The 27,271-nt window shown below is 38.3% G+C and overlaps 2 long non-coding RNA genes across 3 annotated transcripts; one reads left to right on the top strand and one right to left on the bottom strand.

The window, feature by feature from the left end:
* Positions 1-14,470: 14,470 nt before the first annotated feature.
* LOC143493156 (uncharacterized) lies at positions 14,471-18,415 on the bottom strand. The gene is made up of 7 exons (XR_013125355.1): positions 18,257-18,415; positions 18,047-18,133; positions 17,882-17,959; positions 17,555-17,692; positions 17,164-17,286; positions 16,894-16,968; positions 14,471-16,798 (listed from the first exon to the last, which is right to left on the bottom strand). It is a non-coding gene; the product is annotated as an uncharacterized LOC143493156 (long non-coding RNA).
* Positions 18,416-18,495: 80 nt separating this feature from the next.
* On the top strand, positions 18,496-22,096 carry LOC143493149 (uncharacterized). Of its 2 annotated transcripts, XR_013125353.1 has the most exons (4): positions 18,496-18,775; positions 19,829-19,951; positions 20,676-20,765; positions 20,971-22,096. It is a non-coding gene; the product is annotated as an uncharacterized LOC143493149 (long non-coding RNA). The 2 variants fall into 2 exon arrangements; XR_013125352.1 differs by lacking the exon at positions 20,676-20,765 and having other exon boundaries at positions 18,511-18,775.
* Positions 22,097-27,271: the final 5,175 nt, after the last annotated feature.

Below are 27,271 nucleotides of genomic sequence, written 5' to 3'. Positions count from 1 at the left end.
CCCAGGTCAGTGGCACACTCTGCAGGGTCAGGGAAACTGACAGAAGTGTCAGGACTGATTTGAAGTGATGGCTGAGCCAACAGGTTGGACTGATTGGCCTATATTTCATTCCCATATCTTTAACAAGGAGGGCAAAACAGGCTTTCGGCCTATTCGATGCTTGGTGACAGCTATCTGAAAAGTGTCACGATTGATTGACATGGAAAAAGAACAGTGATTTTTAGACATGTATGAGACCAACAGTGGGTTTTTTCTTTTTTTGTTTTGGAGTGGGGGTGTTTCAGGCATGTGACTGTGTCTGTCAGAATATAGTACAATGCCATCTTTTCATTATATATATATATATATATATATATATATATATATATATATATATATATATATATATATATATATATATATATATAAAGCTAAAAGCATAATAAACATGTGCTATAACACAAGCTCAGCCCTCCTATATTCCTACTGAAGTACACATTTTCATAGTTTTCATAGACCCGCTGACATTTCAAACACACACACACACACACACACACACACACACATATTTAAATATATATATATATATATATATATATATATATATATATATATATATATATATATATATATATATATATATATATATACACACACACACACACACAAAACACACACCACAACCATTCGTCACGTCAATAAATAGACATTCGTGAAAGTGATAGAGTACAAACGTATATGAGTGAACACCAGACCTTTACCTTGTGTGCTAGCCAGCTGTGACACACGTGCACTCCTCAACCTCTCTAAAGAGCTTCAACCCGATTAGCCCCGATCAACGCTCCCAGACGCCAATCCATGGGCCGCCTGCCTCCCGCCCGTGTCTCCAGCTGCCGGCGGACCAGAGCGCTTCAGTTTGTCTTTATTAAGCAACAAGCAGGTTTAATCAACGCCGAGGGAGAGACCCATGCATTCCAACCTCTAATGTGCCATTAGGCTGCGCTCACAGAGACTGCAGCAGTTGTCACCCAAAGTGGAGAAGCCCAAGGTAATCAATGGTAGTTAAGAACTGTAATTTATCACCGTGCCACGAGGAGTGCTGAGGGGGAGGGGAGGCCGGGATGGGACGTGTGTGTGATGCCGTCACAGCGATGCCGTCCGACGGGTCAGCGCACAATTACTCTTCATCTGCCTCTCGCCTTGACCGCTGCCAAAGGGACGCCTCAACAGTGCCATTATTGGGCTTTACCAATAGCATGGAATTAAAACTCATTGATTTCTGCATAGGTGGGGTTTTTTTGTCTCTATAGGTCTTTGTTAAAAACTAGGAAGAAGTTAAGATGGATCCCCATTGGCTGGAGACTCTGGAGTGGTCTGCTGTGGCCAGGGTTTGTTCTCTGGTGACGGATGAGAGGGAGTGAGGCTGGAATTCTTTCATAGATGCTGTGCTAAACATTTTGGTACAAGGCAGCTTTGTGGTGTCTCGGAGTTCTGAACGGTTTCTGGGAGTAAAACCTCCCTGTTCTGTCACTGACACCAAGTTCTCACAGTGCTGTTTAAGAACAGCAGTCCTGAATGCACACTAGGCTGCCAAAACAGATCTTTTCAAAGTCACCCCTTTAAACACAATCATTGTAAGAGAGAGAGAGAGAGAGAGAGAGAGAGAGAGAGAAAGAAACATGTTTCAGGATATATTTGACTGCAATGCAGTGGCAACAATGATGAATAAAACTTCAACTGTACTGCAGTGGGTTTAATCAGCAATGCGGCTAACAACAAGCACAACGTAGTGATAAAAAGCAAATAATGACTTTTATTGGTATCTTAGGGATATAGGAAAAGTAAATAATAATCTCATTAAATAAATATTCACAAGAGAGCTCACCATTGGAAGCAGCATGACAGAAAGCATTGACTCATCAAAACTCCCTGAAAGGAAGCACGGGGCTGAGTGCCAGGCGTCCACACGGCTGAGGCCCAGGGCTCTGTGTGGTGCAGAACGGGACACAAGTGCGGTCCGAACCCTTTGTGCCAAGAACAAGCCCCGCTCAAGAGAAGAAACAAGAATAAACAGAACCCCTTTAGACAATTTCCATGACAACACCAAAACAGGATTTGAGGGGGAGGGAAAAAAATCTGATCAATCGCAATTCTCACATCTAAATGATTTCTTCATGAATAATAATTTTTAAAAAGTGTGATGAAACATTTTTTTTATAAGGTCTACATTTTTTTGGTATTATTTATTGGTAGAAGAACTACAATTCCTTTTCATTTTACCATAATGTTTGAAGACACAGAAACATGACAATTTATGATGACTCAGTAAATCACCTAGGCTGTTGTGTCTACACTCTGGTCCTAGATAAAGTGCAAAGATAAAGAGCAGAAAGCCAAAGTGTATTTGCACCAGATGTACCGTGTCATAGAGGTATCCCAGAATGCCAGAGATGGGCTGAGCAAGAGATACTTAAGATTGCTACAATGTATTATCAGCATTATCACGCATTATTAGCTATAATAAGAACCAAGAGTGATTTGTTGCGTCCAGCCCTTGATGCTCGTTTGCAGGCACCAAGGTGACCTTTTGTCTCTGTCCTGTGCACAGGCTGCTGGTGTGAAAATTGCTCAAAGTAAAGAGGGGTCACTTTTTGGAGCACACTAGCTAATGGACTTAATTTTAGTTTCATCACAACGTTTCCTGTCATATATGCTGCTTGTCCTGCTTAATTTGCACTGTATAGCAAGACAAGCGTGTCTAATGCGTGGAGGTATTGTGCAAAAATGCCCCTTGTACAGTCCGGCGCAAGAAAAAAGCTGCACCATAGAAAACAAATGATGACCAGCAATTACCCACAAATCACAGTGCACATGAGCGGTCAGAGCCAGAGGTGGAAGAGCAATGATGGGAATAAGGACCCCCCCCCCCCCCCCCCCCAAAAAAAAAAAGAAAAGAAAAAGAAAAATTTCAATTTCAAGACCATTATTATTTTCATTAATCATAAGGCCTACCATCAGGCCTTATCCTTATGCCTTAGCTGGAGATCTATTATACGCTCCATTTAGCCCCAGCCATATTACCTCATATGTTTTCCCGGCCGACCAAATAAGACTTAAGAGATAAAACAATTTACTGTTCATTATGAGCCATGTCATAGGAATCAATCTATTAACCTGCGTTAACTAGACCAGGGTGGTTAGGAACCCACTGCATGCTTGATGGGAGAGAGAAATGGATATTTATATATTGAACGTCCATGATCATAAAGAGATGTGGGCATTTAATAGCCCAAACCCCATCACCCCCACCACCAGTCATACACCCACACAGCCACACAGCCACACACCTCTGTCCCTCCACCACACCCGTCCCTGTCCCACACTCCCAACCTCACTGGATGGCTTTATTTTGCCAGTGGCCATGCCACCCTCCTCTTGCCTCCGTGCAGCCCCTGACCTGTGAAAGATTCTAACAAATTAGCTTCTATTGTGGAGCCAAAGGTGCCATCAATGAGGAGACGCCTGGCTGAGCCTAAAGTATGATGGGAGAGTGTGGGCGGCAGAGCAAAGACCCCTGACGTGATTGAATTAACCCTTTGTGGGAAACGAACTGGTATAAAAAGGAGAAAGGGTTTTTTTTTCTTGGTTAAGATTTAGAACAGGTGCCAGATCCAAGGTTTCGCTAGAGCACAGAAGGCTCGCTCACAAATATAATGCAGACAATTTTGCTGCATGGTTCATGATGGCCAAACTAGAGAAAAGGGAATGAAACAGACCACAATAATTATCTTTCATTCATTGATTCATTGATTGGTCATTCAGGGATTCTGAATGTGTGATTTTGATGGTTATTGACTTGCTGTATTTTGGTGCTAATGCCTCTCCATGGCCATCTCTGAATGCAACAGCAGGATCTTTTAAATTCTTCAATTAAGAATTTCCACTGGGCAACATCATATAATCTTCACATTTCGCTGAAATTTCGCTGAGTTATTCTCCACTCATCAAGTCAATTAGTTGCTGCTCCAGGGTTGAACTTATTGACATATCCATGTATTTATGAGCTTGATGTCAGATGTTTATAAGGAAGTGAATGGAAGAATTGTGCAGGTAAAGGGTCAGCTATCACCTGATACCCTCATTGGATGGGTGATTGTTTTTGTGTGCTGGGTGTTCATCTAACTGCTCACACACTTACATTATTCTCATCAGCTTACCCAGGCTACCCACACTGCCACTATCACTTATCTGCCCCTGTTCAACATTTGCATTAATACTTGCATTGATGCCTTAATACCATTCCAGGAGTCTGGTGGGTTGTTATGTACTTTGTCAATAATAGCGAGTGTTACAGACGAAGCTTCACAAATGCAGAGTATGATTAGACTAAGAAGGTGCAATCAGCTTCTTAAAAGGTGGAGGACAGGAATGAAAGGGGAAGAAATGGAGTCTGCAGCTCACAGCTCCAAGAACAAATGGTTCTTTCACAAATTCATGATTAGTGTAAAAAAAGAAAAAAAAAAACATCAAACTGCGGTTCATTAAAGTAATTTTACAATTGCACCAAGCGAGCTGTGTCAGTGAGCTTGCCTCGGGACATGTCAGCACAGCTCCGATCTGTGAGCCAACCTTGCCTCCCACGCACACACAAACACGCACACACATCAGCGTGGACCTCAGGAGCACATGCGTATCAGCTCTGAACCCAGGGTGCCTCAGGTGCTGGGGGCGTTGTCAGGAGAGAAGACCATCCTCACAAAGATCAATACCAGCTCACATTATTGTATGGATGCTGCTCTGTTCCAGTCTCTTTGGGCAAAATGTCACCCTTGATTAGTATTTAGTTTAGTATTTCTTTAATTTTAGGTATAATACAACAAAGGGGGTTTGACATTAAAACGGTTAGTCTGAAAATTTATCTTTTTTTATGTGTGTGTGTGTGTGTGTGTGTGTGTGTGTGTGTACACCAAGGTATACCTCCTCTCCTAATTCTGTTTTCATTGTTAAATTTTCCTACTACTACAATCTGCATGAAATAATCTGGGAGGTAAACGCAAAGCATCACAACAGCGTGGTCTGTAAATAACTACATGGCGACAAGATGTATTTTTATTGTTTTGGCTTTGAGCTATGGCATGCTGGAGCTGAAATTAAATAATGGCGATGAGGTCAAAGTGCAGATAGTCAGCGTGAGTGTGATGGTGTGTGGTTGCATCATTAGCTCATGCACAAGAGAGCAACTGGAGAACAGTCTAGAGTTTACATTTGCATCCTGGTGTTGTTGCTTCTCAAAATGGAGAGCTGAAGACATGTTGTAAATACTAAAGGTGGTGACCATGACGATCAGCACTTGATGATCTGGTTGATCATCTTGATCAATCAGATATTGCCAATGTAAGAAGCATGTCACAATTACCTGTTTTTGATACACTGTTAGAAAGCAAGATCAAAATGAAAAACTTGGTCAATTCAATGGAACTATGAAAGAGATTATGGTTATTTAGAACTCACAGAAGAGTTATCACAAGATGGAAACCATTACTAACCTCTGAAAGCAGAAAGTGAATATTTCTAAATAAAATAGCTTGCATGTCTTGTAAAATACTGCAGAAATAACTGTGGTGGTTTTGGGGACCAAAAAGTGGAAGATTATTTACTAGCTAAGTTACTCTCCTATCATGAACATGTATTCCACTTACTGAAGACAGGATTTAATAAAATGAAATCCAAAAAAGAACTGTTACGGTTACAATACAACCCTGTCAGAGGATGACCAGGTGCCCAGTGTAAACATACATTTTATGAAAGATCATACTATTCTGTGTCATTAATTAACTTCTGCTCACATGAAATACGGTTAAAATGTAAGAAAGTCTATGAGATCTATATGGTTCATTCAATATGTGAATATACTTAACAGACAGAAATTTAACTTCAAAGTCACTTTTCAATTTCAAATCCAATGTGCTATAATACAGGGCCAAGAACAATAAAACATGTGTCCATTTTCTTATGAACAGCACTGTAATGAAATGTGATATAAGTTAATAGTGACTCATTTCAGAACACTTGGCTTTTTACTATAAAGTCATAATAGGGCATGTGAAAGCACTGCACTTCATAGTTTGCAAAATCTTACATAAATTATTAGCAAATCAAGAAAGGAAAGACTGTAATTATTGTAGCAATCATTTGATTACTCAGTTGGTTAAAATTATGGACTTTTAATGAGCAGTTTATTATGCATTCAAATTTCCATTAAATATAATTAATCCAACACAGAGTTCAGTATGTGTCAATAATGAATGAGGAGTTTTTAATGATGACAAATTTGGTCAATGGTTTCTACATAAACACAACCTATCTTATATTTTCATGTCACGTTAACATGATCATGACCTACAAGACTCTGGTGAAAATAACGTACATAACTTCCATCTCTGGCTCAAGATTATGCACTTTTCCCATTTAATTTTTCAACGGGGTAAAACATTACCCAGTGTGCACTATCCAGGCCTTCATTTATTTTTCATCTTCTCTTCACCAAGAGATAAAACCAGGAGAAGCTAGTTGAAATAAATAATCTTGTTTACTCAAAAAGGTTAAATAAGCAGCCAAGTGCTAATCCAGTTTGCATGGAGGAATGTTGAAAGAAAATAGCAATATTTCTGATGTGACTTCTCACAGCTGAAGGACAGTGAGGCAGACATTTATTTTTGCATGGGGAAGGTCACTCCTTGTGATATTCTTATTTATTAATTTAATGCTGCAATAAATTTGTTCCTCTGGGTGTCTCATTCAGCTTGGGAGGTGAAAATGATCCACAACAGGACAAGAAACACTTTTTTTTTTTCTTAAGGATTCTATTTTCTTAACCTTGAGATATAGCACTTGGACACTTTCACATTTTGAAATGCTCCAATCTGTGTGCATTGCACAAACTTCACCTCTGAATGCAATAATCATGTCTGAAGTTACAATTTACTCTAAAGGAACTGTAGAACTGTATTGTTTAGAAGATTGTATGATGGCTTATTGTGTGCTGAGCACCACTGCTGCAGCAGGAGGTTCTCCACGCCAACTGTGTCAGGTCCTGATGTAAGCATGAGAAGGCAGGAGGTGAAACATCTTCCTGATTCCTCCGGTACTGGCTAAAATAAATTCTTGGTCCTGTTTGACTGTGCGGTTGAGCGACAGAGTGCAGATGTGGAAGAGAGACAGGACCAAATGCAAAGGCGAGCCATCAAACAGATTCAAAGGGCCGAGTGAAGTTGCGGCAACATGAAACGCCGTTTGACGGGGCACTTTCAAGGTGCAGATAAGGCTCCTCTTCCCGTCAAATGTATTCAAAACCATGCAGCCCTGCTTTCTTCTGCTGAAGAGTGACCAGAGGCAGACGGAAATGAGTATGAAATGACCTTTTTGTGTGTCTGTGAATGTGTGCATAGGTTTGAAGATGACACAAGGTGCTTCCCTAATCCCAATCTCCTCTTCTACTTCTTCCTTGCTTTTTTTTTTTTCGATTGCTGTTGCAAATGTCTCCGGCTGGGCTAATCTTCCCCCTTCTCTCAAGCCTCGTGACATTTCCAGAAAATTAGCCTTTCGAGTGACCTAAGTGGCTCTCTGTGCATTTAGAGATAGATAGATCTCCTTGTTTGTTTATTCAGGTTGCTCCTGGAGGACTGGAGGTTTGCTCTCGCCGCTATTACGAGAAAGCCCTCCATGGATTCAGCTAGAGGCCATCCACATCCTTTTGCATTTATGACTGAGAAGTTTTCACACCAAGCACCAAGGCAGAGGCACCGAGATGTGACTAATATTTTGCCAGCTTCAGATAGTATTGAGGTGTTAATTAAACATCACTGCATAGCAAACACAAATGTTACTGGTGATTTATTACACATCTTGCTGTTTTTATGTCTGACTATAAGCTGTGCTTAGACGCGAACATTTGGTGATGTGCCTTTAATGTCTGTAATGCATAAAATATTTGTTAGGCAATGTAAAAATCTCAACAATACCAAACCAGTTCGTTACTGATTTAACTTTTAGTTTGAGCTCTGCATTTAAATTTAAGTTTGAATGTGACATTTATGTGACATTTTTACATCAGTGTATTGCAAAACAGCCTTAATCATTGATTGTTTTGTTCAAGACATATGTATATGTCAGTGTACATGATACACCATGTACTGAACAAACCCTTAACTAAATATGCGAAAGCAATGCCGTGTCTTTCTCCATCCCAAGGAGAAGAACAGGTGACACCTTTGTCCCATAGTGTGAACCATACAGCCAGTAAACAGGCACCATTAGATTCGTAATGGTCATTTATTAATAGAATTTTAAACAGCAGTAATCAGTCTGAAGAAAAGAAAAAAAAAGCAATACACAAAACTCAGCCCAGCTCAAATCCACACTGTAAAAGTCCGAGTCAAGCCTTTCCCTTCGGACATTATTTTATACACCACAGACACTTATCAACATGAATCCAGGGAGAGGGGGTCAGGGAAGCAGCGCATGGAAATGGGTTTGGTTAGAAAATTAAGTTCAAAGGTCACAAGGCCCGGTCTGAAGGGTAACAGCAGATGAAATGTGGCTATTTGTTTTAAGCCAAGACTGATTTCATCTGGGCTGGAAAAGGTCAATGTGACATGAAAAAGAGATTTGGCTGTAGTGGGGGCAGGCGCTGCTGTGCAGATCTCCAGGCGCCTGGGTTTACTCGCGTGTTTACACACAGCATTACCAACCACCTCATTATTCACCCTGCAACAGCTTCTGCTGCCTGCAAGCTCCGCCCACCCATATTTACAAGTAAATAAGCGCTCATTTATTTATTTATTTTTTCAACAATATCTAAGCCCATTGGCCATCCAACCTGAGTGTAAAATTCTTTTTTTGTGTCCTCCTCTGAATAGGTGTACAAAATCATGCTATATAGACACAGATTCGATCTACAACAAACTACCACCGTGGAATTCAATCTCTAACTCAAATGCTCTTTGGCATGATTTCCAGCTATCATTACTGGCAAACACTATTTAAAATGAAGATCGTATTGGAGCCAGGCCCTGAACACGGGTTTAGTTTACCCAAGGAAATGTATGTACCTTCTGCCCTCAGCTGCAGCCACACAAAGGGAAAAATAAATAAGGTTTAGAAAGGATCCTTCACCAGAGTCTAGCCTTTAGGGGCCCGAGAGTGTGGAGAGGACATTGCGGTCAGAGCAGCTTGATTTGTATCTGAGGTCCTGTGGGATGGGAGAATACACCAGGCCAACGCGAGTGATCTGCCCTTTGGCTACCGCCGCCACACCCGGACAATAAGCTGGGACAGTGCTGGGTGTGCCAGACTCCGGATCGGCCCTCAGCTATAACGTGGGGTTGTTGAGGGAGTGCGAGAGTTTCCTTTTGAACGTGGGCACCAAACTGGTTTATGCTGGTTTAAAATCAAAGTTCTAGTTTCAATTGAATTCCCCACAGTTACTGTCTACACGGAATGCATCCCGGGAATTAGGCTGGTGTTTTGTGAACAGAACGGTAGGTTTTGTTTTACTGGCACCTTGTTATCCTCTGTATTATTGAGTTAGTACTCCATTACTGAAATGCAAGACCTTATTTCTCACTTCACCATATTAAATATCAAACTGCAGATAAGGTAGTGCTTAATTTGAGCAAAGATCCCGATGTGGGCAGTAAAAGGGCTGTAGGCCGTTACAGAGCCGTGGTACGAAGGAGTGTAGGCCAGGCTAGGGGAAGAGTAATTTGGCATATTAGACGCCTGGTGTGCTGCCCTCACTGAAATATGCAGCCCCACACCCCTACCCTTTCCTGGACCAGGCAGACATTAGCAAGTACAGTAATCAAAGGCTGTTTAGCATGTTCCAGATCATCCCCTTACCCCAAGCATCCCCCTCCTCAGTGCACACACACACACACACACACACACACACACACACACACACACACACACACACACACACACACACTCTAACCTGATGGCGATAAATTTATTGGACACCCATGTCGTGAAACAGGGGGAGTAATTAACAGCACAGACGGGCAACTTGGTGCAATCACCTTGTAGAGCTCGGCTGTCTGAGTATGTGGTCCCTTTCATTTTAATTAAAAGAACACTGTGAGAACACTTTCTCCAAAAGGAACAAAGAAAGGTCAGTGTCTTAACGTCCAAATATACAGTTTACAAACGTCCACCTGCTGCGATCGAACTCGCTTAGCTACTGTGCTTCCTCTCTAATAAATAACAAGCCATAACAAGCCGACAGGTAGTTAGCTGCAGAAAGCTCGTCGTCCACTGCCTGATACGATGTGGCAGCATTCGCCACAAACGCTCAAGAAACTCAGAAAATGACCACTTATTACAGCAGGAAATTTGTGAACAGAAAACACAAGTTCACGTCCATCATCCGTGAACATCGCCACCGTGGGCGAATGAAAAACGGCCACCGAAAAAGCAAGTGATCAGAGAGTGTGCTTTCACCGGAGCAATGTTTCACTTTAACAAACTGCGATGAAGCTGTGAATTTAGCACTGAGGTTCTGTCACATTATATTCCTTCACCTTACTCTTTGAACAAGGTCACCAGAATCCCAATATAATGGCCGCCGAGGTAATCAGAGAGTGTTGATGAAGGAGGCCACAGTAATGATATTTTATGTTACTCTTTGCTTTAGCGTGCGAGTCATTAGCTTCATGTTGACATCATTTCATCAGGACCTATTGAAGGCCGGCTGGGAAATCAATAGGAATAAGATTAGCTAGTTCGGATGAGGTTGGAAGGTTAGTGGGCAATGTGCAAGGTTCACAGAGCAACACCTTATACCCCCCGGTGAACACCAGGGGAAGACGGAACATTGTAAACAATGATGAGTGGTTGTCGCACATGGTGGATTACACCAGGGAGGTAATGCTACAGTCTGATGGGTATAATACTGGCTGTGCATTAAAGCCTGATCGGTAGAGAGGGGAATGGAGATATTATTTCAATCAAATCTGATTCTGCTTCTGTTACGCTGGTACTTTTTGAGAATTATGTGTCAATGTAAGAAGAATAAGGTTGGGGTCATGATCTTTGGGAGAACACACCAAGATCTTACACTGATTTACCAGTAATTAGAAACTCTAACATATTAGATTTAATATGTAACTGAATCCTACCACCTGTGTACTCCTACCACCTGTGCCCATTATTTTTTAAGTTTACTGAAAGTAAATTTGCAAATGAAGTTATGATAGTAATGACCCAATTAGTTCCATTCTAAATTCAGTTATTATACTGTATAAGCACAAATGTATGCATTACATTCACATACATGTTGACGCATTCACACACACACACATACACACACACCCAGTGGACAAAGCAATCATTTTAAGGGAAGAGATGAGCTTATTCCCCCATCTCTTGGAGTGGCACTTCAAGTTTCTGTTGGCCATAACTGAATTAAGAGCTGGAAGAGGAATGGCTAATGGTGACCTCCTCATCACTTCATCCCATAGCCCAGGGTCTTTTCATTAAGTGTTTTTGGTGGTTAGTAATGACTTTGGAGCAGCAGATAAAATTACTGCGAGAGGTAGAGGGCCATTCCCATGTTCCCCCTCTTGTTTGTTTGGATAACAGTAAATGGATCTTTTCCATCAGATGAGATAAACGTAGAAGAGCTTTGTGGAGTTGAGCAGTGCCACGGTGCAGCTGTGGTGTCAGAAATAACTTACTGCATTTACAGCACATGGCATTCTGCCATTCCTACGATGCAAAAATATTGCATGGATTTTCGATGTTAAGGCATTGTGTTTTCTTCAGACTGAGATCTGATATAAAAAAGAAAACTGACTTGGAACTTGAAACTTGGTGTTCAAATTGTAAAGATATTTCAGATTCATAGACAAAATTTGTTTGGAATGTTTGTCTGGTGTTTTATTTATTTGTCTCAAAACATTTATATACTGCATATATTTGCTATGTCAGGGAAAAGATAAAAATGTTGGATCTGAAACAATGGCAAGCTTACCTATTTTTGTGTTTAATTGGCCATATTGTCTCTGGAGTTAATTGGTTTCTCTGAGTCCAGGTAGTTACTAAATGCTTTGGCTGCATTAGAACCTCAGCACTTTTCCATTAATGGCGCGTGAAATGAAATGTTTGATACTGCAAATAAAATCAGTGATATTCAAGGATGTTATGGTAGGTAATGCGTCGAAGCAGCCATTTAATGGGTCCTGGAAGATTGGGGTAGTGTCAGCCGGAACCGCCCGGGCCGTCTCCTGACATTGCCACTCGCCTCTTCATTCTCTTAACGACTGTCGGTGCTGATTACACAGCCATCGGCAGGCTTAAAAACTACAGAGACATGCTCTATTAGTAGTCCAATTAGAGTCATTAGCATATTCAGCCTCCATTCGGCCCTGATGATTGGGTGACACGAAGTAGAGATTGGTGAGGGACCACTGCAGATGCCTGCGGTAATGGCAAGCTTAAAAGACCGTGGTCACTCCATTATCAAATGCTTGTTTTTATGTCATGGAGTTTTATGGTCAAAGGTTAATGTATTAATCTGCTTAGTCATTGCCATGATGTCACACGGTCATGTTGTTCCTGAATCTGTACCAGTGGCAATGGTTGGCCATTACTGTGTGATCCTTACAGACACTAGTTTTAGATGTCTGATATGTACCTTGCAACAATACAGTTAAACAGCCTTAATCGCTGTGATCCAGTGTGTGATCCTAGCAGGGGCAGAAATATCTGTCATCGTGGACGTCTTCGCATGCATGTCACAAACACAAAGCATTCTGGTCCCTTTTGCTTCTGTACTGAAAAGTGCAGTGTGTAATTTGTCCAATCATGAAACTTTAGACCATATTAGCTTTTGACAGTTTTGACATTGATAAATTGCATTTGGGGGCACTTGTGTGTGTGTGTGTGTGTGTGTGTGTGTGTGGGGGGGGGGGGGGGGGGGGTTGGGGTGACTGACAGGCTTTAATGAGAGCAGCTGTGTGACAGTGTCAGGTGCTGATGGAAATGAGGCCCTCTTTCTACCTTTGCAAAGGTTACGTCCCTTTTTCTTATCAACTCAGTTAACTGTTGATGAGAAAGGCCTGCCTGACAATCATATCAGTCTAATAGATTTTTCTCACTTTCAAATGTGATTTGATTTATATGCCGCATATTTACCGTTCAAGCAAGATTACCACCTCCACTCTGATTGGAACAAGTCTGATCAGTTGATCAGGAAAGTGCTTTTTAAATGTTTTCTACTCAATTGTGCTAACAGAAAAGATAAATAACTACAGGTAACTTCTAAAAGGTAAAAGCAAGCTAATATGTTGATAAATACACATATGTGTAATTATAGATATAAAACAATACCAGTCATGCATCATCACAGCACAAAAAGGCTAAGCTTTTAGCTTGCAGCTTTTCTCAATGATGGTTGTGACTGGACATAAGTATTACCCTTCCCTCAAACGATAATCTAATTATATCAAAGACAAGCACTCAATCAAATTATTGTGTTCTGTGCCTACATAAAGCAGCAACATTAATGTAATTTGTAGGGAGCTTGGATGACTAAAGCAGTATGTGTTAACAATACCTAATGGGGCTCCCGTAGGTAAATGAATATGCTAACAAGCAGTGGGGTTGCTGCTAAATCGAATATCTCTGAGACATTTAATTCCAAACTGTCCTATATATATATATATATATATATATATATATATATATATATATATATATATATATATATATATATATATATATATATACCCAGGTAAAAATTAAGTATACTTTAATGTACTACCAATGTATTTTAATTTCAGCTAATACATTTCAAGTACATTACTTTTTTGTGTGCTTAATATAAGTACAAATAAAATATAATGGAAATGCATTAATTTCAAGTACATTTTTACTTTAGAAGTACTTCAGTGTACTTCATATAAGTACACTAATTCGAACTAATATTTTAATTGATCTTTAGTGTATTCAGAGAAAGTATACTACTTAAAAAATAATGCTGAATTATTTTAAGTGCAAATTCCAATGCAATAATTGCAAGTACATTTTATCTCAGCAGTACTTCAGTGTACTTCATATAAGTACACTAATTTGAATTCATATTTAAATTGATCTTTGGTGTATTCAGATAAATATACTACCCTAGTGCACGTTTGGTACATTATTTTAAAGTGTGCTTTGATGTGTTTACAAATATACAATAAAAGTACATTTCCTTAACTGACCTTTTCTGTTTAATGTTTTGAAATACTCCACCAGTTTATCAGTAAAATAGTAAAGTGCTAAAAGATATAAATGCATTATCCATTTTTATTTTTAAATGTAAATAATCTTTAGTTAGCTACTTTTATTCAAATATACCTTAGGGTTATTTTTTTAAATTGAAGTCACCTATTTTTTTATGTGATACAAAAATGAATTTGGAATAAACAGGATCAATAACAACAACAGCAACATACAGCACTTTTTAATACACTAAAAGCCTGTGTGGTCACCAGCATTTCTAATAATACATAATAATAATAAATAATAAATAATGCATATAACAGGACAATCTTGAAATTTATTTTTTGTAAGGTTTTTCTTATAGTTCTTCAGTTACTATTTAATCTCTCTCTACATTGTTTGGGAGAGGAATAACATACTCGTTGCCTCTTGATTGGACCAAAACAGCTTTCCTGTAGAACAGTTCAGTGGGCACTGCATACACATTCTTGGATTCCAACACTTCAGATACAAAAGTGGAAGCAATGTTCAACTGACCATCCCTGCAGAGCTGTCTACTAGTCTTCATGAGCTCTTTTACCAGTACACAGTGCATTGATAAATGCTGTCTTTTGAATACTACCATGCTAAGAATTCTACATAATCTTCCATCCTGTAATTCCACTGTTGAGTTAATTCTTTTTTTTAGACCTCTGTTACTGCTTGAATGATAGAGTATGCCTTTTATAATGAAACGGTGATAACATTCACAGTGTCTGACGGTAACACCCAGCAAGTTTTTGATAGCAATTGTTTGTAACGCAGACAGTTTGCCATGACAGGGTGTGCCAAAAACCCTGACATTTTCATTTAGGCTAGATGAATTAGAGGTTGATAATTTGTTGTTTATGAGATCAGAAAAAACGTTTTTAACCCCATCATTAGCATCTGCCATTATCTTTCCTGCTTTTTGTGTTAGACTCCTCCAGCAAAGAAATCTTTTAACTATTTGCTCAGGAACATGTGTGGTTCCACTGAAGTAATGTAACAGAGTGCCATTAAACGATTCAAAGGAAAAGGTTGATGTGGCCCACAAAGGCCCCCAATTCCTCACACTTGCTGCAATGTGTGTCAGTAGATGAACATTAAATGTCATATTTGCTGCTCCATATAACTTTTCAAACAGCATAGTGAACTTTTTGAGAGCTCTTTCCGCTAATTCAATGTCACTGTGTTTCACTTTTTGTCCCAAAAGAATGTGCATAGCAAACACTAACAGAAAAAGGTGGTTCCAGAATTTCTTCACTAAAACCCCATTCAATGTTGGCAGAGCATAGAATAAGAGGAATGACCTCCACTCTGATGCTTTCCAATATTTTCTGTCTGCCACAGATCGTGGTACTCTAGTTATTTCAACTGGGGGTTTAATTGCAATGAGCTCTTTGTCAATGTTGTCTGCTTTTGTTCCTATGTACCACTCTTTGTCATGATGTTTTGAGTCAAACCACAGTTTGGCTAGTTGTCTGGTCACACCAAGGCAGACACAGTGCTGATACTCTGGAACAAATCCATTTATCATTTGAAATGTCTTGAGTTTCATTAATAATGAAGGTCCTTTTACTCCCATTACAGGATTCTCGGGTGTTGCAGCCATTGCATCATGAAAGTGCTCAGCTTCATTTCTGAGATGTGGCTTTGGGGCTTTGTTTATGTAAGGACCACCTCCAACATGATAACAGAAATCACATCCATAAAACCCATTAAACTGTTTGGTGTTTCTTAGAAGTGGGCGAGCAACTGAATCTGAACTACATATGAGAGCATACACTTTGGAGACATGCTCTATGTTTGCTGAGTCTTTCCACTTAATGCCATCTCTTTCTAGAACTAACAGCTCATCTACAAATGGCTTCAGAAATGTTAACATGTTGGGCTTCTTCTCCCCAAACCAGAGGCACGGAAGACAGATATTTGCCTTACGTTCTTTAGGTTCAAGTTCTATGACTTGGCATTGAATGGGCCAGATTTGATACTTTGAGCTCTTGAACACTGGTATCCCATCACAGTTCCAAATTAAAGATATGTCATCCTCACCCAATTCACCAGAATCTTTTAGCTTACGGTATTCTTCTCCAAATTGTATATCTGATATCTCATCTGCAGACAGCTGATCTTTGTTTAAACTTGTCTGTTTTTGTTCAAGCAATGTTTTGAGCTGTGAAGCCAATTTAAGCACTAGAAAGAAACACCCACTTTTAAGACAGCTCTCGGAATCAGTTATTGCATGACAAGCACTACATTGTAGTTCACTTGTATTATCCCCTAAGTAGTTTCCACATGCTGGACAATAAAAATGTGGTTGATAATTTCCATACTGTCCATAAGCTTTGTGAAAAAGATATGTGGTCACTGGTGCCATGCCTGGTAAATGCTCATTGAAAATCTTTAATAGATGTTCCAGTGCCACCGATGTCAGATTGTGCCTTAGTACATAAGACATGAGTAAGAGCAAACTTTGTCCTTTTGTCAGTGGTGCTCCAGGATATGCAAGATCATCTCCATCCAAAGGGTCTGTCTGTGAAGATATTACATAGTAATAACTTTAAATAACTCATCTACAGAAAAAGACTGCTTTTGTACTCAAAACATACGATAATAAAAGCTAACAACCTTGCTCTTTGGAATCTCTTGCTGGTCAAATGTTGTGGCAGAGTCTATGTGTTCTGGTTGCGTTTCATATAATTCCTGTAAGAAATATTTATAAATCTGTAATATTTAAACTAGTGTTGATGTTGACAATTAATATATCATTATTATGGGAATATTAATGATAGTAATAATAATAACCTTTATTTCTAGATCAATTTTCATACTAGTGACAGCTTATTATTTTTTTAGAGCTTCAGTTATATTTAAAAATCTTCATTGAGTAACTGTTACCTGTACTTCTGTTTGCATATCCTGTTGATCCCCTCTTGCATAAGTGAAAGTGCTGTCTGGGTATGCTGTCTGTGGCAATTCCAGCACTGAGTGGGACTGTCTGCATTCTTCGTCTCTGGCTAGCTGCATAATATGTGCAATCAACATAATAGAACATTGTCAAATGAAATAGAAACAGCAATTTTACATGATTATATCATATTTTAAGAAAAGACACACAGCTTTAAAATACAAGGACCGTACTTATCAGTGTTCTGACACATGACAGGGAAAATTAATGCACAAATATTCCCATTTCATATAATCTTACTGGAATGACAATAATGCAACAACAATTCAACACAGTCCCATGAATGAATCTACATATTTCCAAATTCTGACATTTTAGTACCTCTGATGAACTTTTGTTTGGTGTTTCCTGCTGCTGCTCTTCTCCTGCTGAATTGACATGATGCTTTCTTATTATGCTTTCATCATATGGCTGACTGCTTGCTCCCTCTTCTGTAAAAGGTTCTTCATCTGGAACATTCTGATCATGGGACAGTTCATGGATGTATTAAGCAATCTTTATATAATAACAAACGAATACAATTCTGAATGAATGAAAACTTAAGAGTAAAGTATTTTGCAGATTCTCTGTACTAATAAAATTAAGAAACAGCACACAGATACTGACAATTAAATCTCCTGCTATTGAATTTTATCTTATTGATTTTACCTGCATGTCACATGTGGGAATGAGTTTTGAGTATGCCTCCAAAGAAGATTTTTCTTCTCCATTAAATGAAAGTGGAATCTAAGGAATGCAGTTACAATGTCAATGTGTAATACGTTAATTAAAACATCCATAATTTGTATTCTTGTAAATGGAAACATAACATACCTCTTCTAAGACCTTTCTTTTTGTGTTTGTGTCTGAGGTTGCACAATACAGGTATTTCTTGTAATTTTCTCTACTGTATGAAGTATTCTGCAATGAACAAAACATTCCCTTGTGGTCAAAATTAACGATTCATATTACAATATAATACAAATATTATTTTCATAATTATTGTTGTTGTTAATAAGAGAAGATATATAAAACATGAAATACCTCTTTCTCTTTTGCAATCCGTCTGTGTTTGGTAGCTCTTGAAGGTTGTTTCGACTCATCCAGTAGATATTCTTTGTATTGTCTTTTAGATGCCATGTCTGCTGCAAAGCGTTGTATTTTTCTCATAAAAACGCGCGCATAGTATCTTAAACGTCCTCGTTTGATTTCAACCAATCACTTTAAAGATACAGAGAGCCAATTACAGCAGACTATGTGTTCATGGGTACTTAGGATTTATTTGTTAACTCAGTCACAGCTGTAAGTGTATCATAAGGTCGGGTACAGTTCGGGGAATATTTCCAGTAGAAAACGGCACCGTTTAAGTTCGGAATATTTGATTTCAGGGACAAATCAGTTCATGTCGAAAGTACTGACATTGTGACACTCCAGTACACAAAGCAGCTAGTTCAGGTATTAGCAGGCCGGATCTTTGGATCGACGACGGGTGGATTGACGTGTACCAGGCTAACAGGAAAGACCCACAAAAGAAGGTGGCCGCAAAACTGCTATTACTAGGAGGTATGTATTCTCATAAGTGCATTCCTGTAGGCTTCTAGTCTTCATACCTAACATACCTATTCTGAGACTAAAATAGCGAGCGAGGTAAACTATCTAGTATGAGTGAGCGGTTTTCCTTGCGCGAAGTGATTTTCCTCGCTCGCGATTTTTGTCTTGGAATTGACACACGCCATAAAATAGTTGAATGGATATGCTTTCTACAATAACCAAACGTGAGAACATGTCACCCCCGCCATGAAATGTACTCCCGTTGGAAGTTGCGTTTGGTCGGCCAAAGCCTCCGTGTTTTCCAGTAAAGATACATGCAATGTTTTACAATTGCTTCAAGTAAACGTTCGTTTATAATTGTGTGCACAGCTTAGAAAACACGAAGGATGTTTTTATGGCAGACAAAAAATCCACCCGTTCTTAAAACTAAGAACGGTGCTTCTCGTGGTTGGGTACACATGAGAAGCACTATAAACTCCATTTTACTTGAAGTAATTGTAAAGATAACCCCCACCTCCAACCAATGAATTAACTGTGATTAATAGACTATTACATTATATACTGTGTGTGTGTGTGTGTGTGTATATATATATATATATATATATATATATATATATATATATATATATATATATATATATATATATATATATATATATACTGTTAAAAAAAATAAAGGGAACACTAAAATAACACATCCTAGATCTCAATGAATAAAAATCTTTGAAATCAGTTGAAAATCTCTCATTTCTACCTGTTGTCTGTTCCATTTGCACAAGAGCAGTTGAAATTGATTCACAATCAGTGTTGCTTCCTATCTGAACACGAAGTGTTTATATATATATATATATATATATATATATATATATATATATATATATATATATATATATATATATATATATTATGGTAGAAAGGAATAGGTTTGTTACTAAGACTTTACTTTATGGCTACCTGTAAATACCTTGCTTTATATGTAATTACGTTTTTATGGAATCTTGACAAAGTTACTGAAAAGACATGCTGTAGATATTTTGTCTTACCTTTTATGTTTGATATTCACAGACAACTATAAGGTCTTGATAGAGAAAAAAGGCCTTTCTTAGGAATGAGGACATGTGGATGATGGCAGCTGAGAAGAGAGGGGTTGCACAGTGTACCACCTCAGTGGATGGAAGCAAACCAAAGGTTGATATTATATAAATAAATTGATAAGTAGCTAAATATGTTTTTTTTTCTACTGTGGGAGCTTTTAGCTACTCTGCCCCGTTTCTTTGGAATGCCCTTCCTACTCAAATCCGCAATATTGACTGTCTATCTACCTTCAAATCTCTGCTTAAAACCCACCTATTCACATTAGCATACTTCTGACTCCTCATTTTCACTTCTCCCTGTGTGTCTTATATTTTATCTGGCTGAAAGTATTTGAATATATGTAGATCTGTTTGTCTGATTTTAATTTATTAACTGTTGTAAGGTGTCCTTGAGTGCCATGAAAGGCGCCATCATTAAATAAAATGTATTATTATTATAATTATTAATATCTGGTCCATAGGTGATAAAATTAGGAAAATAAAATCTCAGATGATCAATAACATGACAAATTACAATAAGTTATTATTTACAAAAAACTGCAAAAGGGCAGAAGCCATGTGTGTAAATGAAGTACACCACATGAATCAATGAGCATTTAACAACCTGAAGAAATCTTTTTTGAATGATTTTAGAAGTCTCACATCATTCAGAAGGAATTTTGGGACACTGTTCTTTGCACGTTTACGTAGCTTTAGTTCATTGAGGTTTGTGGGCATTTGTTTATGCACAGCTCTCTTAAAGTCCTGCCATTTTAATTGGGTTGAGGTCTGTAGTTTGAGTGGCTATTGCAACATCTTGGTTCTTCTCTTTTTTTTAGCCATTCTATTGTAGATTTGCTGGTGTGCTTGAGATCATTGTCCTGTTGCATGACGTAGTTTTGGCCAAACTTAATTCCTAAATGAAAAAGGTAAAGGTGCACTTAATTTTTCATGTACCGATTTAGCAGTTTTGCATATTTTAAATGAATCATGACACAGTAATTTGTGATAAGGTGTTGTTCATCATAGGTTGTGTTTTTTAAAATGTGATGACTTTCTAAGCAGATGTTTTATGTCCTGTTACATAAATCCATAGAAAATTAAAGAGGATGTAAATATATTTTCTGGACACAGATTTTCCTGGGCAACACAAGGGTGCAGGTCAGCAAAAGCTGCTTCCGAAGATTAAACCGGACACTGTTCACCCAAGAATTAGCCATGCTTCTTTTTGGGAGGGATGTGTTGGCTTCCTCAAGTCTAACTGGAAATTCAGCACTTGGAACACCAAAGGATCAGTTAGACCCGGAAAAGCTGAGTGCCCTTGTTAGTATGTATTTTTGATTTTTCTTCATTTTGGTGTTTTTATAATGACCAACTATGGTTCTAGAGAGCTACCTCCCTCAGAGCCTAGTTACAACCACAATTTGCTACACAGTTTTGGTTTAAGTAAGGAGCAGGATAGCCTATTGGATACAGGACGGAACTAAACTCTGCAAGAAGGTAGCTCTCCAGAACCAGTGTTTTTAGACCATTTGAGATAACCAGTGAACTGAATAAATCTACAATAAATCTACAAAAAAGGTAATACTATGCCTATGAATTAGCACAAACCATTTTGAGAAGGACTGTTGGCTGTTTTACCATTCTGCAAACAAATCTTTAAAAAAATGCTAACACAACAGAACTGCCTGCTACAGGACATGCAATTGGGATACCTCTAACCTTAACCCTAACCCTAGCCTGTTCCAATGCCTGAGCTATTGTCAAAGCAGTTTTAGTCATTTGAATGCATTGTATTAATACTCATCACTTGTCACTTGTTTATTTAGGTTTTATAATGTGTAATTTGTGGTATATGCCTTACAAAGTTCACAAGCATTATTTATCATTTTGTTATTTTCTTTTTGTACTGATGCTGTACTTTTGGAGTTTCCTGGTACAAGTGTGTCAGAAGTGAGAGCAGCCATTAGAAGAAAATGCAATAATGAGAGTTTTGTGTACAAAAACAAACAGTATAAAATGTAGTGTAGTTATGTAGTTATTAAGTTATGTTTTGTTTATGTAAATTTTGTGAATTTGACACAGAACTGTTCTGAATACAAGAGCAACTGTTTAGGTTTCTGTTTGGATCTAATATACAGCACTACAAGCTACACTTCACAACACTTGTCTGTGCTGTATTTCAGTGTATCTAAAAGGTTTGGTTATTGTGGAAATACACAAAGCATTTTATAAGTCAATAAAAACACTTTAAAATATATATATGGGCATTGTGTTGATGTAATTAGTTAAATTCAATACCTAACACACAGTAGAGCTGTCCCGCAGGTGAAAAAAGTACACCAAAGTACACTTACATTTATATTTTGTAATGCATTTATGATAAATGTGCTATTGTGTAATAAATATGTTCTTAGTATGCTATAGTGCCATTACAAAGACCAATGGTGCTTAATAAAACATTTATTATGTTTTATTAATATACTAATAGTAATCTTAAAGGTGGATTTAAACATACTCCAAGTTCACACAAAGTATGTTTTTAAAATAAAGATTTGGTGGGAGAAAGTATACTATAGATGCACTTAAATAGACTTAGTGGTGTCTAAAAATAGTACAGTTGAGTATATTTAGTTATGTTTAGTACAATTTTAGTAGTAATAAAACATGCATACAGCACACTTAAGTACAAAGTTAGTGTGTGAAAATAGCACATTTTTAGTATATTTATCATGATGCACTGAAAGTGCACTTAAATTAAGTATATTTCAGTACACTTTTTTTGCCTGGGAGAAAGTATACTATAGGTGCACTTAAATAGACTTAATGGTGTCTCAAAATAGTACAGTTGAGTATATTTAATTATGTTTAAGTACAATTTTAGTAGTAATAAAACATGCATACAGCACACTTAAGTACAAAGTTAGTGTGTGAAAATAGCACATTTTTAGTATATTTATCATGATGCACTGAAGTATATTAAGTGCACTTAAATTAAGTATATTTCAGTACACTTTTTTTTTGCCTGGGTATATATCACATCACTCTCTTCTGATAGCCAATCTATCTGTCAATCACAGATTTAGAATTTAATATTACTAGCATTTCTGATATATTCAAAGGGTATGCCCAAACAACTTTTACAATAGACGATCTACACTCTGTGACTACTGCACATGGCCTTAAATAGAGCTCAGTATGTGTGTGAGTCTATTAACATAACCCTGAAAAATAATGATTCCAGTACATACCAGGTAAGGAAAATAATGCATTTTCCCATTAGGCCATTTTAGCTGATTTAGAGGTGAAAATAATGCTCAGCATATGACATGCTTATTGAAACAAATGGATATCTCCAAGGATACATATATCTCCAATAAAAAGAGCAGCAATCTTGTACATATTCTCTGTAAATTATGCTTTTAAGCTAACACATATTTCACCCTATCACAGCCTTCCACAAGGGGTACGAACTGGTGAACTCAGAACATAAACGATAGAGCAAATTATTATAAAGCACTAATATCAAAGAATGGCCCCGTGGGCCAAGGTTACCTCTCTGTATTGCTGCAATGGATCACACAGAAGATGTTCTCCCGGTCTGACGTGATGGCCTGATGAAGGTTTAGAATAATACAATATGTCAAGTGGGTTGAAGTATGCAATGCTTTGAAATTGGATGTCCGGACATGTTCTACCGCTATCCCTGTTTCATCCGTGGATTTGTAATATCAAAAGCACTGTATTTGTCTTCAGCAAGAGAGGAAAAAGATGCTGGCTTGCAGAAACTTCCCCCTAAATTGGCCATAGACGTCCATTCAGAAGTCAGGCTCACAGTCAAGTCTCAAGGGCACAAGCATGCGTCTGTGGCACATTATCATTCTCTTCCATGTTTTATGCTCCTGTGCACCTTCACAGGTGCTTCTTCCACTACTTACTAATGCATATAACTGCACACAGCACAACAGCAGTGTGTACGTCTGGTGAAACATATGGTCTTTGGCGTGCACTGGCATTAGATTTCATCCAATGTGCTCATGCAGTGCAGCTTTCGCAACTTCACGGCGTGTGTCTTTCTCGTCCTGAGATGCCTGGTTCTGTCCTGAAGGCTGAGATGTTTGACCATATGTGCAGCAAACTTGTCATTCTGCGGCATGCAGTTTTTTCAGTGTCGTAACGCAATCACACATATGTCATTTGTTATGGATACTATGTCATCACTAGTTTAAGAAAGAGCCACGTCGTTTAACCTCTGGCAATAGCCACCCACACTACTGCCCTCCCATTCTATGCTTATATGGTGCCGTCATATTAAAGCTATTGTATGGTCCAACATTAATTTGGTTTATGTTTGACAAGAGATATCTCTCTTGCCTATGAGGGCACACTTTGAGACCTTTTCATTTCCAGAACACGTCAGTCATTTTAGATTGAACTACTCCTGTGCCTAGCCAGAGAAAAAAAAGAATAATATATTACATATAATGTATGTATGTTTATACATATACACATCATTCTACATTATTTACATCATCTGCATGATATGCATGACGATAAACAGGTCTTGCACATTACCTGATCTCTAGCTACATATGCCTATATAATTCCATCAGAGAATAAGCTTTCTTATTTAAAGTAACAAAGTATTCAAAAAAGATACAACAAAATCGGGAGATACAGTCTATATAGGTTATGTTATTCCTTGCTTCTGTTTGGATAGGTAAGCTTTGTAATACTCCCTTAAAGAGCTGAAGCAGGAATCGGTCCAGAAAGATTACATGTCTTACACCCTTGTATTACCTAGTAAACATGCAGGAAGTGAGGCCACAATGAGCCTGCTCGTTGTGATAAATATTCACTCACTGATGACTGCCTCTGATAACCAATGTGTCTTCAGAGGTTATCTCTGGGCATTCGCATTTGGATACTTTTATCACATTTGATCTTTTATCATTCTGGCTTGTGGCTACCCACAGAAATCGTGGTAAGAGCAAAGATTGTTTCCCCTTGTCATAAAAAAGAGGAGTTAAGCTCGAGTTAAGAGAATCAATACAACCTGGCATAACCTTTGCATATCTAGGTTAAGGTGAAATTATTTTGTGTTGTTTTTCCTGAAGTTGTATCTTTAGTAAATGTTAATAGTAAATTCTGAGAGCAATGCAAATCTAGCAATGAGAACTCTCCATCTAAACATGTCTATTATGATTGTTAGATTAGGAAAATGTCAATGTAACCCAGCTAAAGCCTTTTAATAACATCAGTATTTGCCACTATAGTCCATTACTCTTTGACAATTACAATTAATTATTTTGTTTGTATGGATTTTATTTCCTTTGGGGTTAAAAGATAGTTGTTCTTATACTGAAAACTGCTTGCGAATGTTATGCTTTCCAAGGAAATAGGTGGATTAAGTTATACAGAAGCAAAATAAAGTTCTTTGTCATCAGCAATACCAGAGTTACACAGTAGCACCCTAATGAATGACATCCTCTGTCTGAATTTAGAGCATCTCATCTGATGGCTTTGTACGCACCCCTGTAGATTTATTCCCTCTGCCCCATTCCTCTATGGCAATTAGACCTGTGAAGGTGGCACCCCCTTTGAAAGAGGCTTTTAGATTAATCATATTATCTGTAGCTTCTGAAACACGAAGCCTTCTTGACCTCCCCCTTCCATAAGAATCCATTATCTTAAACTATCACAGTAATCCTGGCTTTGGGAGGGGGAGAGCGGAAAGGCTGAATCAAGCCTAATAGATGGCAAATAAGATTAATCTATGATCTAAGTGCCGATTACACTTGGACCTGCCCTTGAACTCTCAGGTGTAACCTTGAGATCTGCATCCACTCTGGGCCAGCAATTGGACTGAAAGCCCCTGGAGGGCTGGTGGGTAGCGCAGAGACCCTTTGCCAAGACCTCACCCCTTGAGAGATCAAAGGCCAAGATGCTTAACCTTTACAAAACCCCAAAAGGTGTTAAATATCTCTGGCTAATAGCAAAACACACAGCTGTCTAAGACAAGTTCAAACTCCTCCTTCTAATGCCTTTTCCTGACAAATATATATATCATATTATGATCAGAGCTGGTGATGGCCTTGCACATCTTCTGTTTAGCGTACTGCATGCTATCTTGATGTTGGCATATACAGATCTGAGGACAGGTGCAACTTATCTAATGCAGCGATAATAAAACGCACTAGTGCTTGATAGATGCTACTGTCTTGAATTGTTTACAGAGTCACCAGATTAAACATGAATGTCCACAAAAAAGCAAGTGTGTACAGCATGAAATTACCACCTTGTTCCAACCAGTTATGTTCCTACCAGTTGCTCACTCAATTGCAGGGTTCAATGTCTTTGACTGGGTAATAAAGATTCAAATTCAGAGCCCTTGTGTTTCTAAAATTTGGACTCTCTATCTGACGTGAAGTAATTGCCCTGCAATGGTGTGTGCATTTAACATATTACAATCGATAGTTAGTGGGTGTCTCTCACTCAAAGTTCACATCTACCCCCCTCTTCCTAGCCCTCCAGATCACCAGAGGCATCCGGACGGGTGGATCGATGCTCTCTCCAGTTTGACTCTGAAGCAGAGTATGTGATTAATCTGCCTGGGCAGTGGGTAAGGGGCCCTCTGCACAACAGCAGACACCTTCATGCCATTAGGATGGCTAGAGTAATGAAATTTCATTTAATTTGTCAAGAAGAAAAGTGCTAATGTTAAAAAGCTTTTGGATAATAAAAAAGAAAAAAGTCAAGGGAGATCTGAGGGAAAGCTTTAAGTAATTACTCTGAGTGTCTCAGGTCCGGGCGCTAGAATATTTACATTACTGTCAAGGAGGTCTTACGAGTAATTAAATTAGTGCAGTGCTTAAGTTCTTTATTTCAGAGGTTTTCTCCTCTGCCTTGAATGTATATTAAGCACGCTCACTTTGAGTAAAGAGGCTAACAGACAGAGACAAAGGCTCTGTCCCCTGTGATAAATTTAGTGCAGTAGCATAGCCACAGCATGCTACTTTAATGGAGGCACTGTTCTCTGGCATCTCAGTCATTTATCTCTTACACCAAAAAACAAACAAACAAAAAAATCAAACTGATAGTCCATTCACTTTAGAAAACATGAACAATCCCTAATTAATAAGATGTGATACTGCAATGTGCTGTTCTGAATCGTTACAAGTATGTGACAGCATTTACCATAACTTATGAATAAGTTTAAGGGATGTAATTTTTTTTTTTTGTTTTTTTTTTGGTTGCTTGTTGGTAATGAGATGCCCACATTATGTACGATGTTCAGCATAACCAAATCTATGTTATCCACCTTTTGAGTAAGAGGTCTATGAAGTGTGTAGCCACAGAAAATCACCACCATCACCTTTTGATTGTGATCAAACATTCTGAAAGACAGTGTAGCCAAGGCTTCAATCCTATTTTT

This window comes from Brachyhypopomus gauderio, chromosome 2, assembly GCF_052324685.1.
Source record: "Brachyhypopomus gauderio isolate BG-103 chromosome 2, BGAUD_0.2, whole genome shotgun sequence".
Taxonomy (NCBI): Eukaryota; Metazoa; Chordata; class Actinopteri; order Gymnotiformes; family Hypopomidae; genus Brachyhypopomus; species Brachyhypopomus gauderio.
The sequence above is the reverse complement of the archived record's forward strand: the minus strand, read 5'-3'. Positions and strand labels throughout refer to the sequence as shown.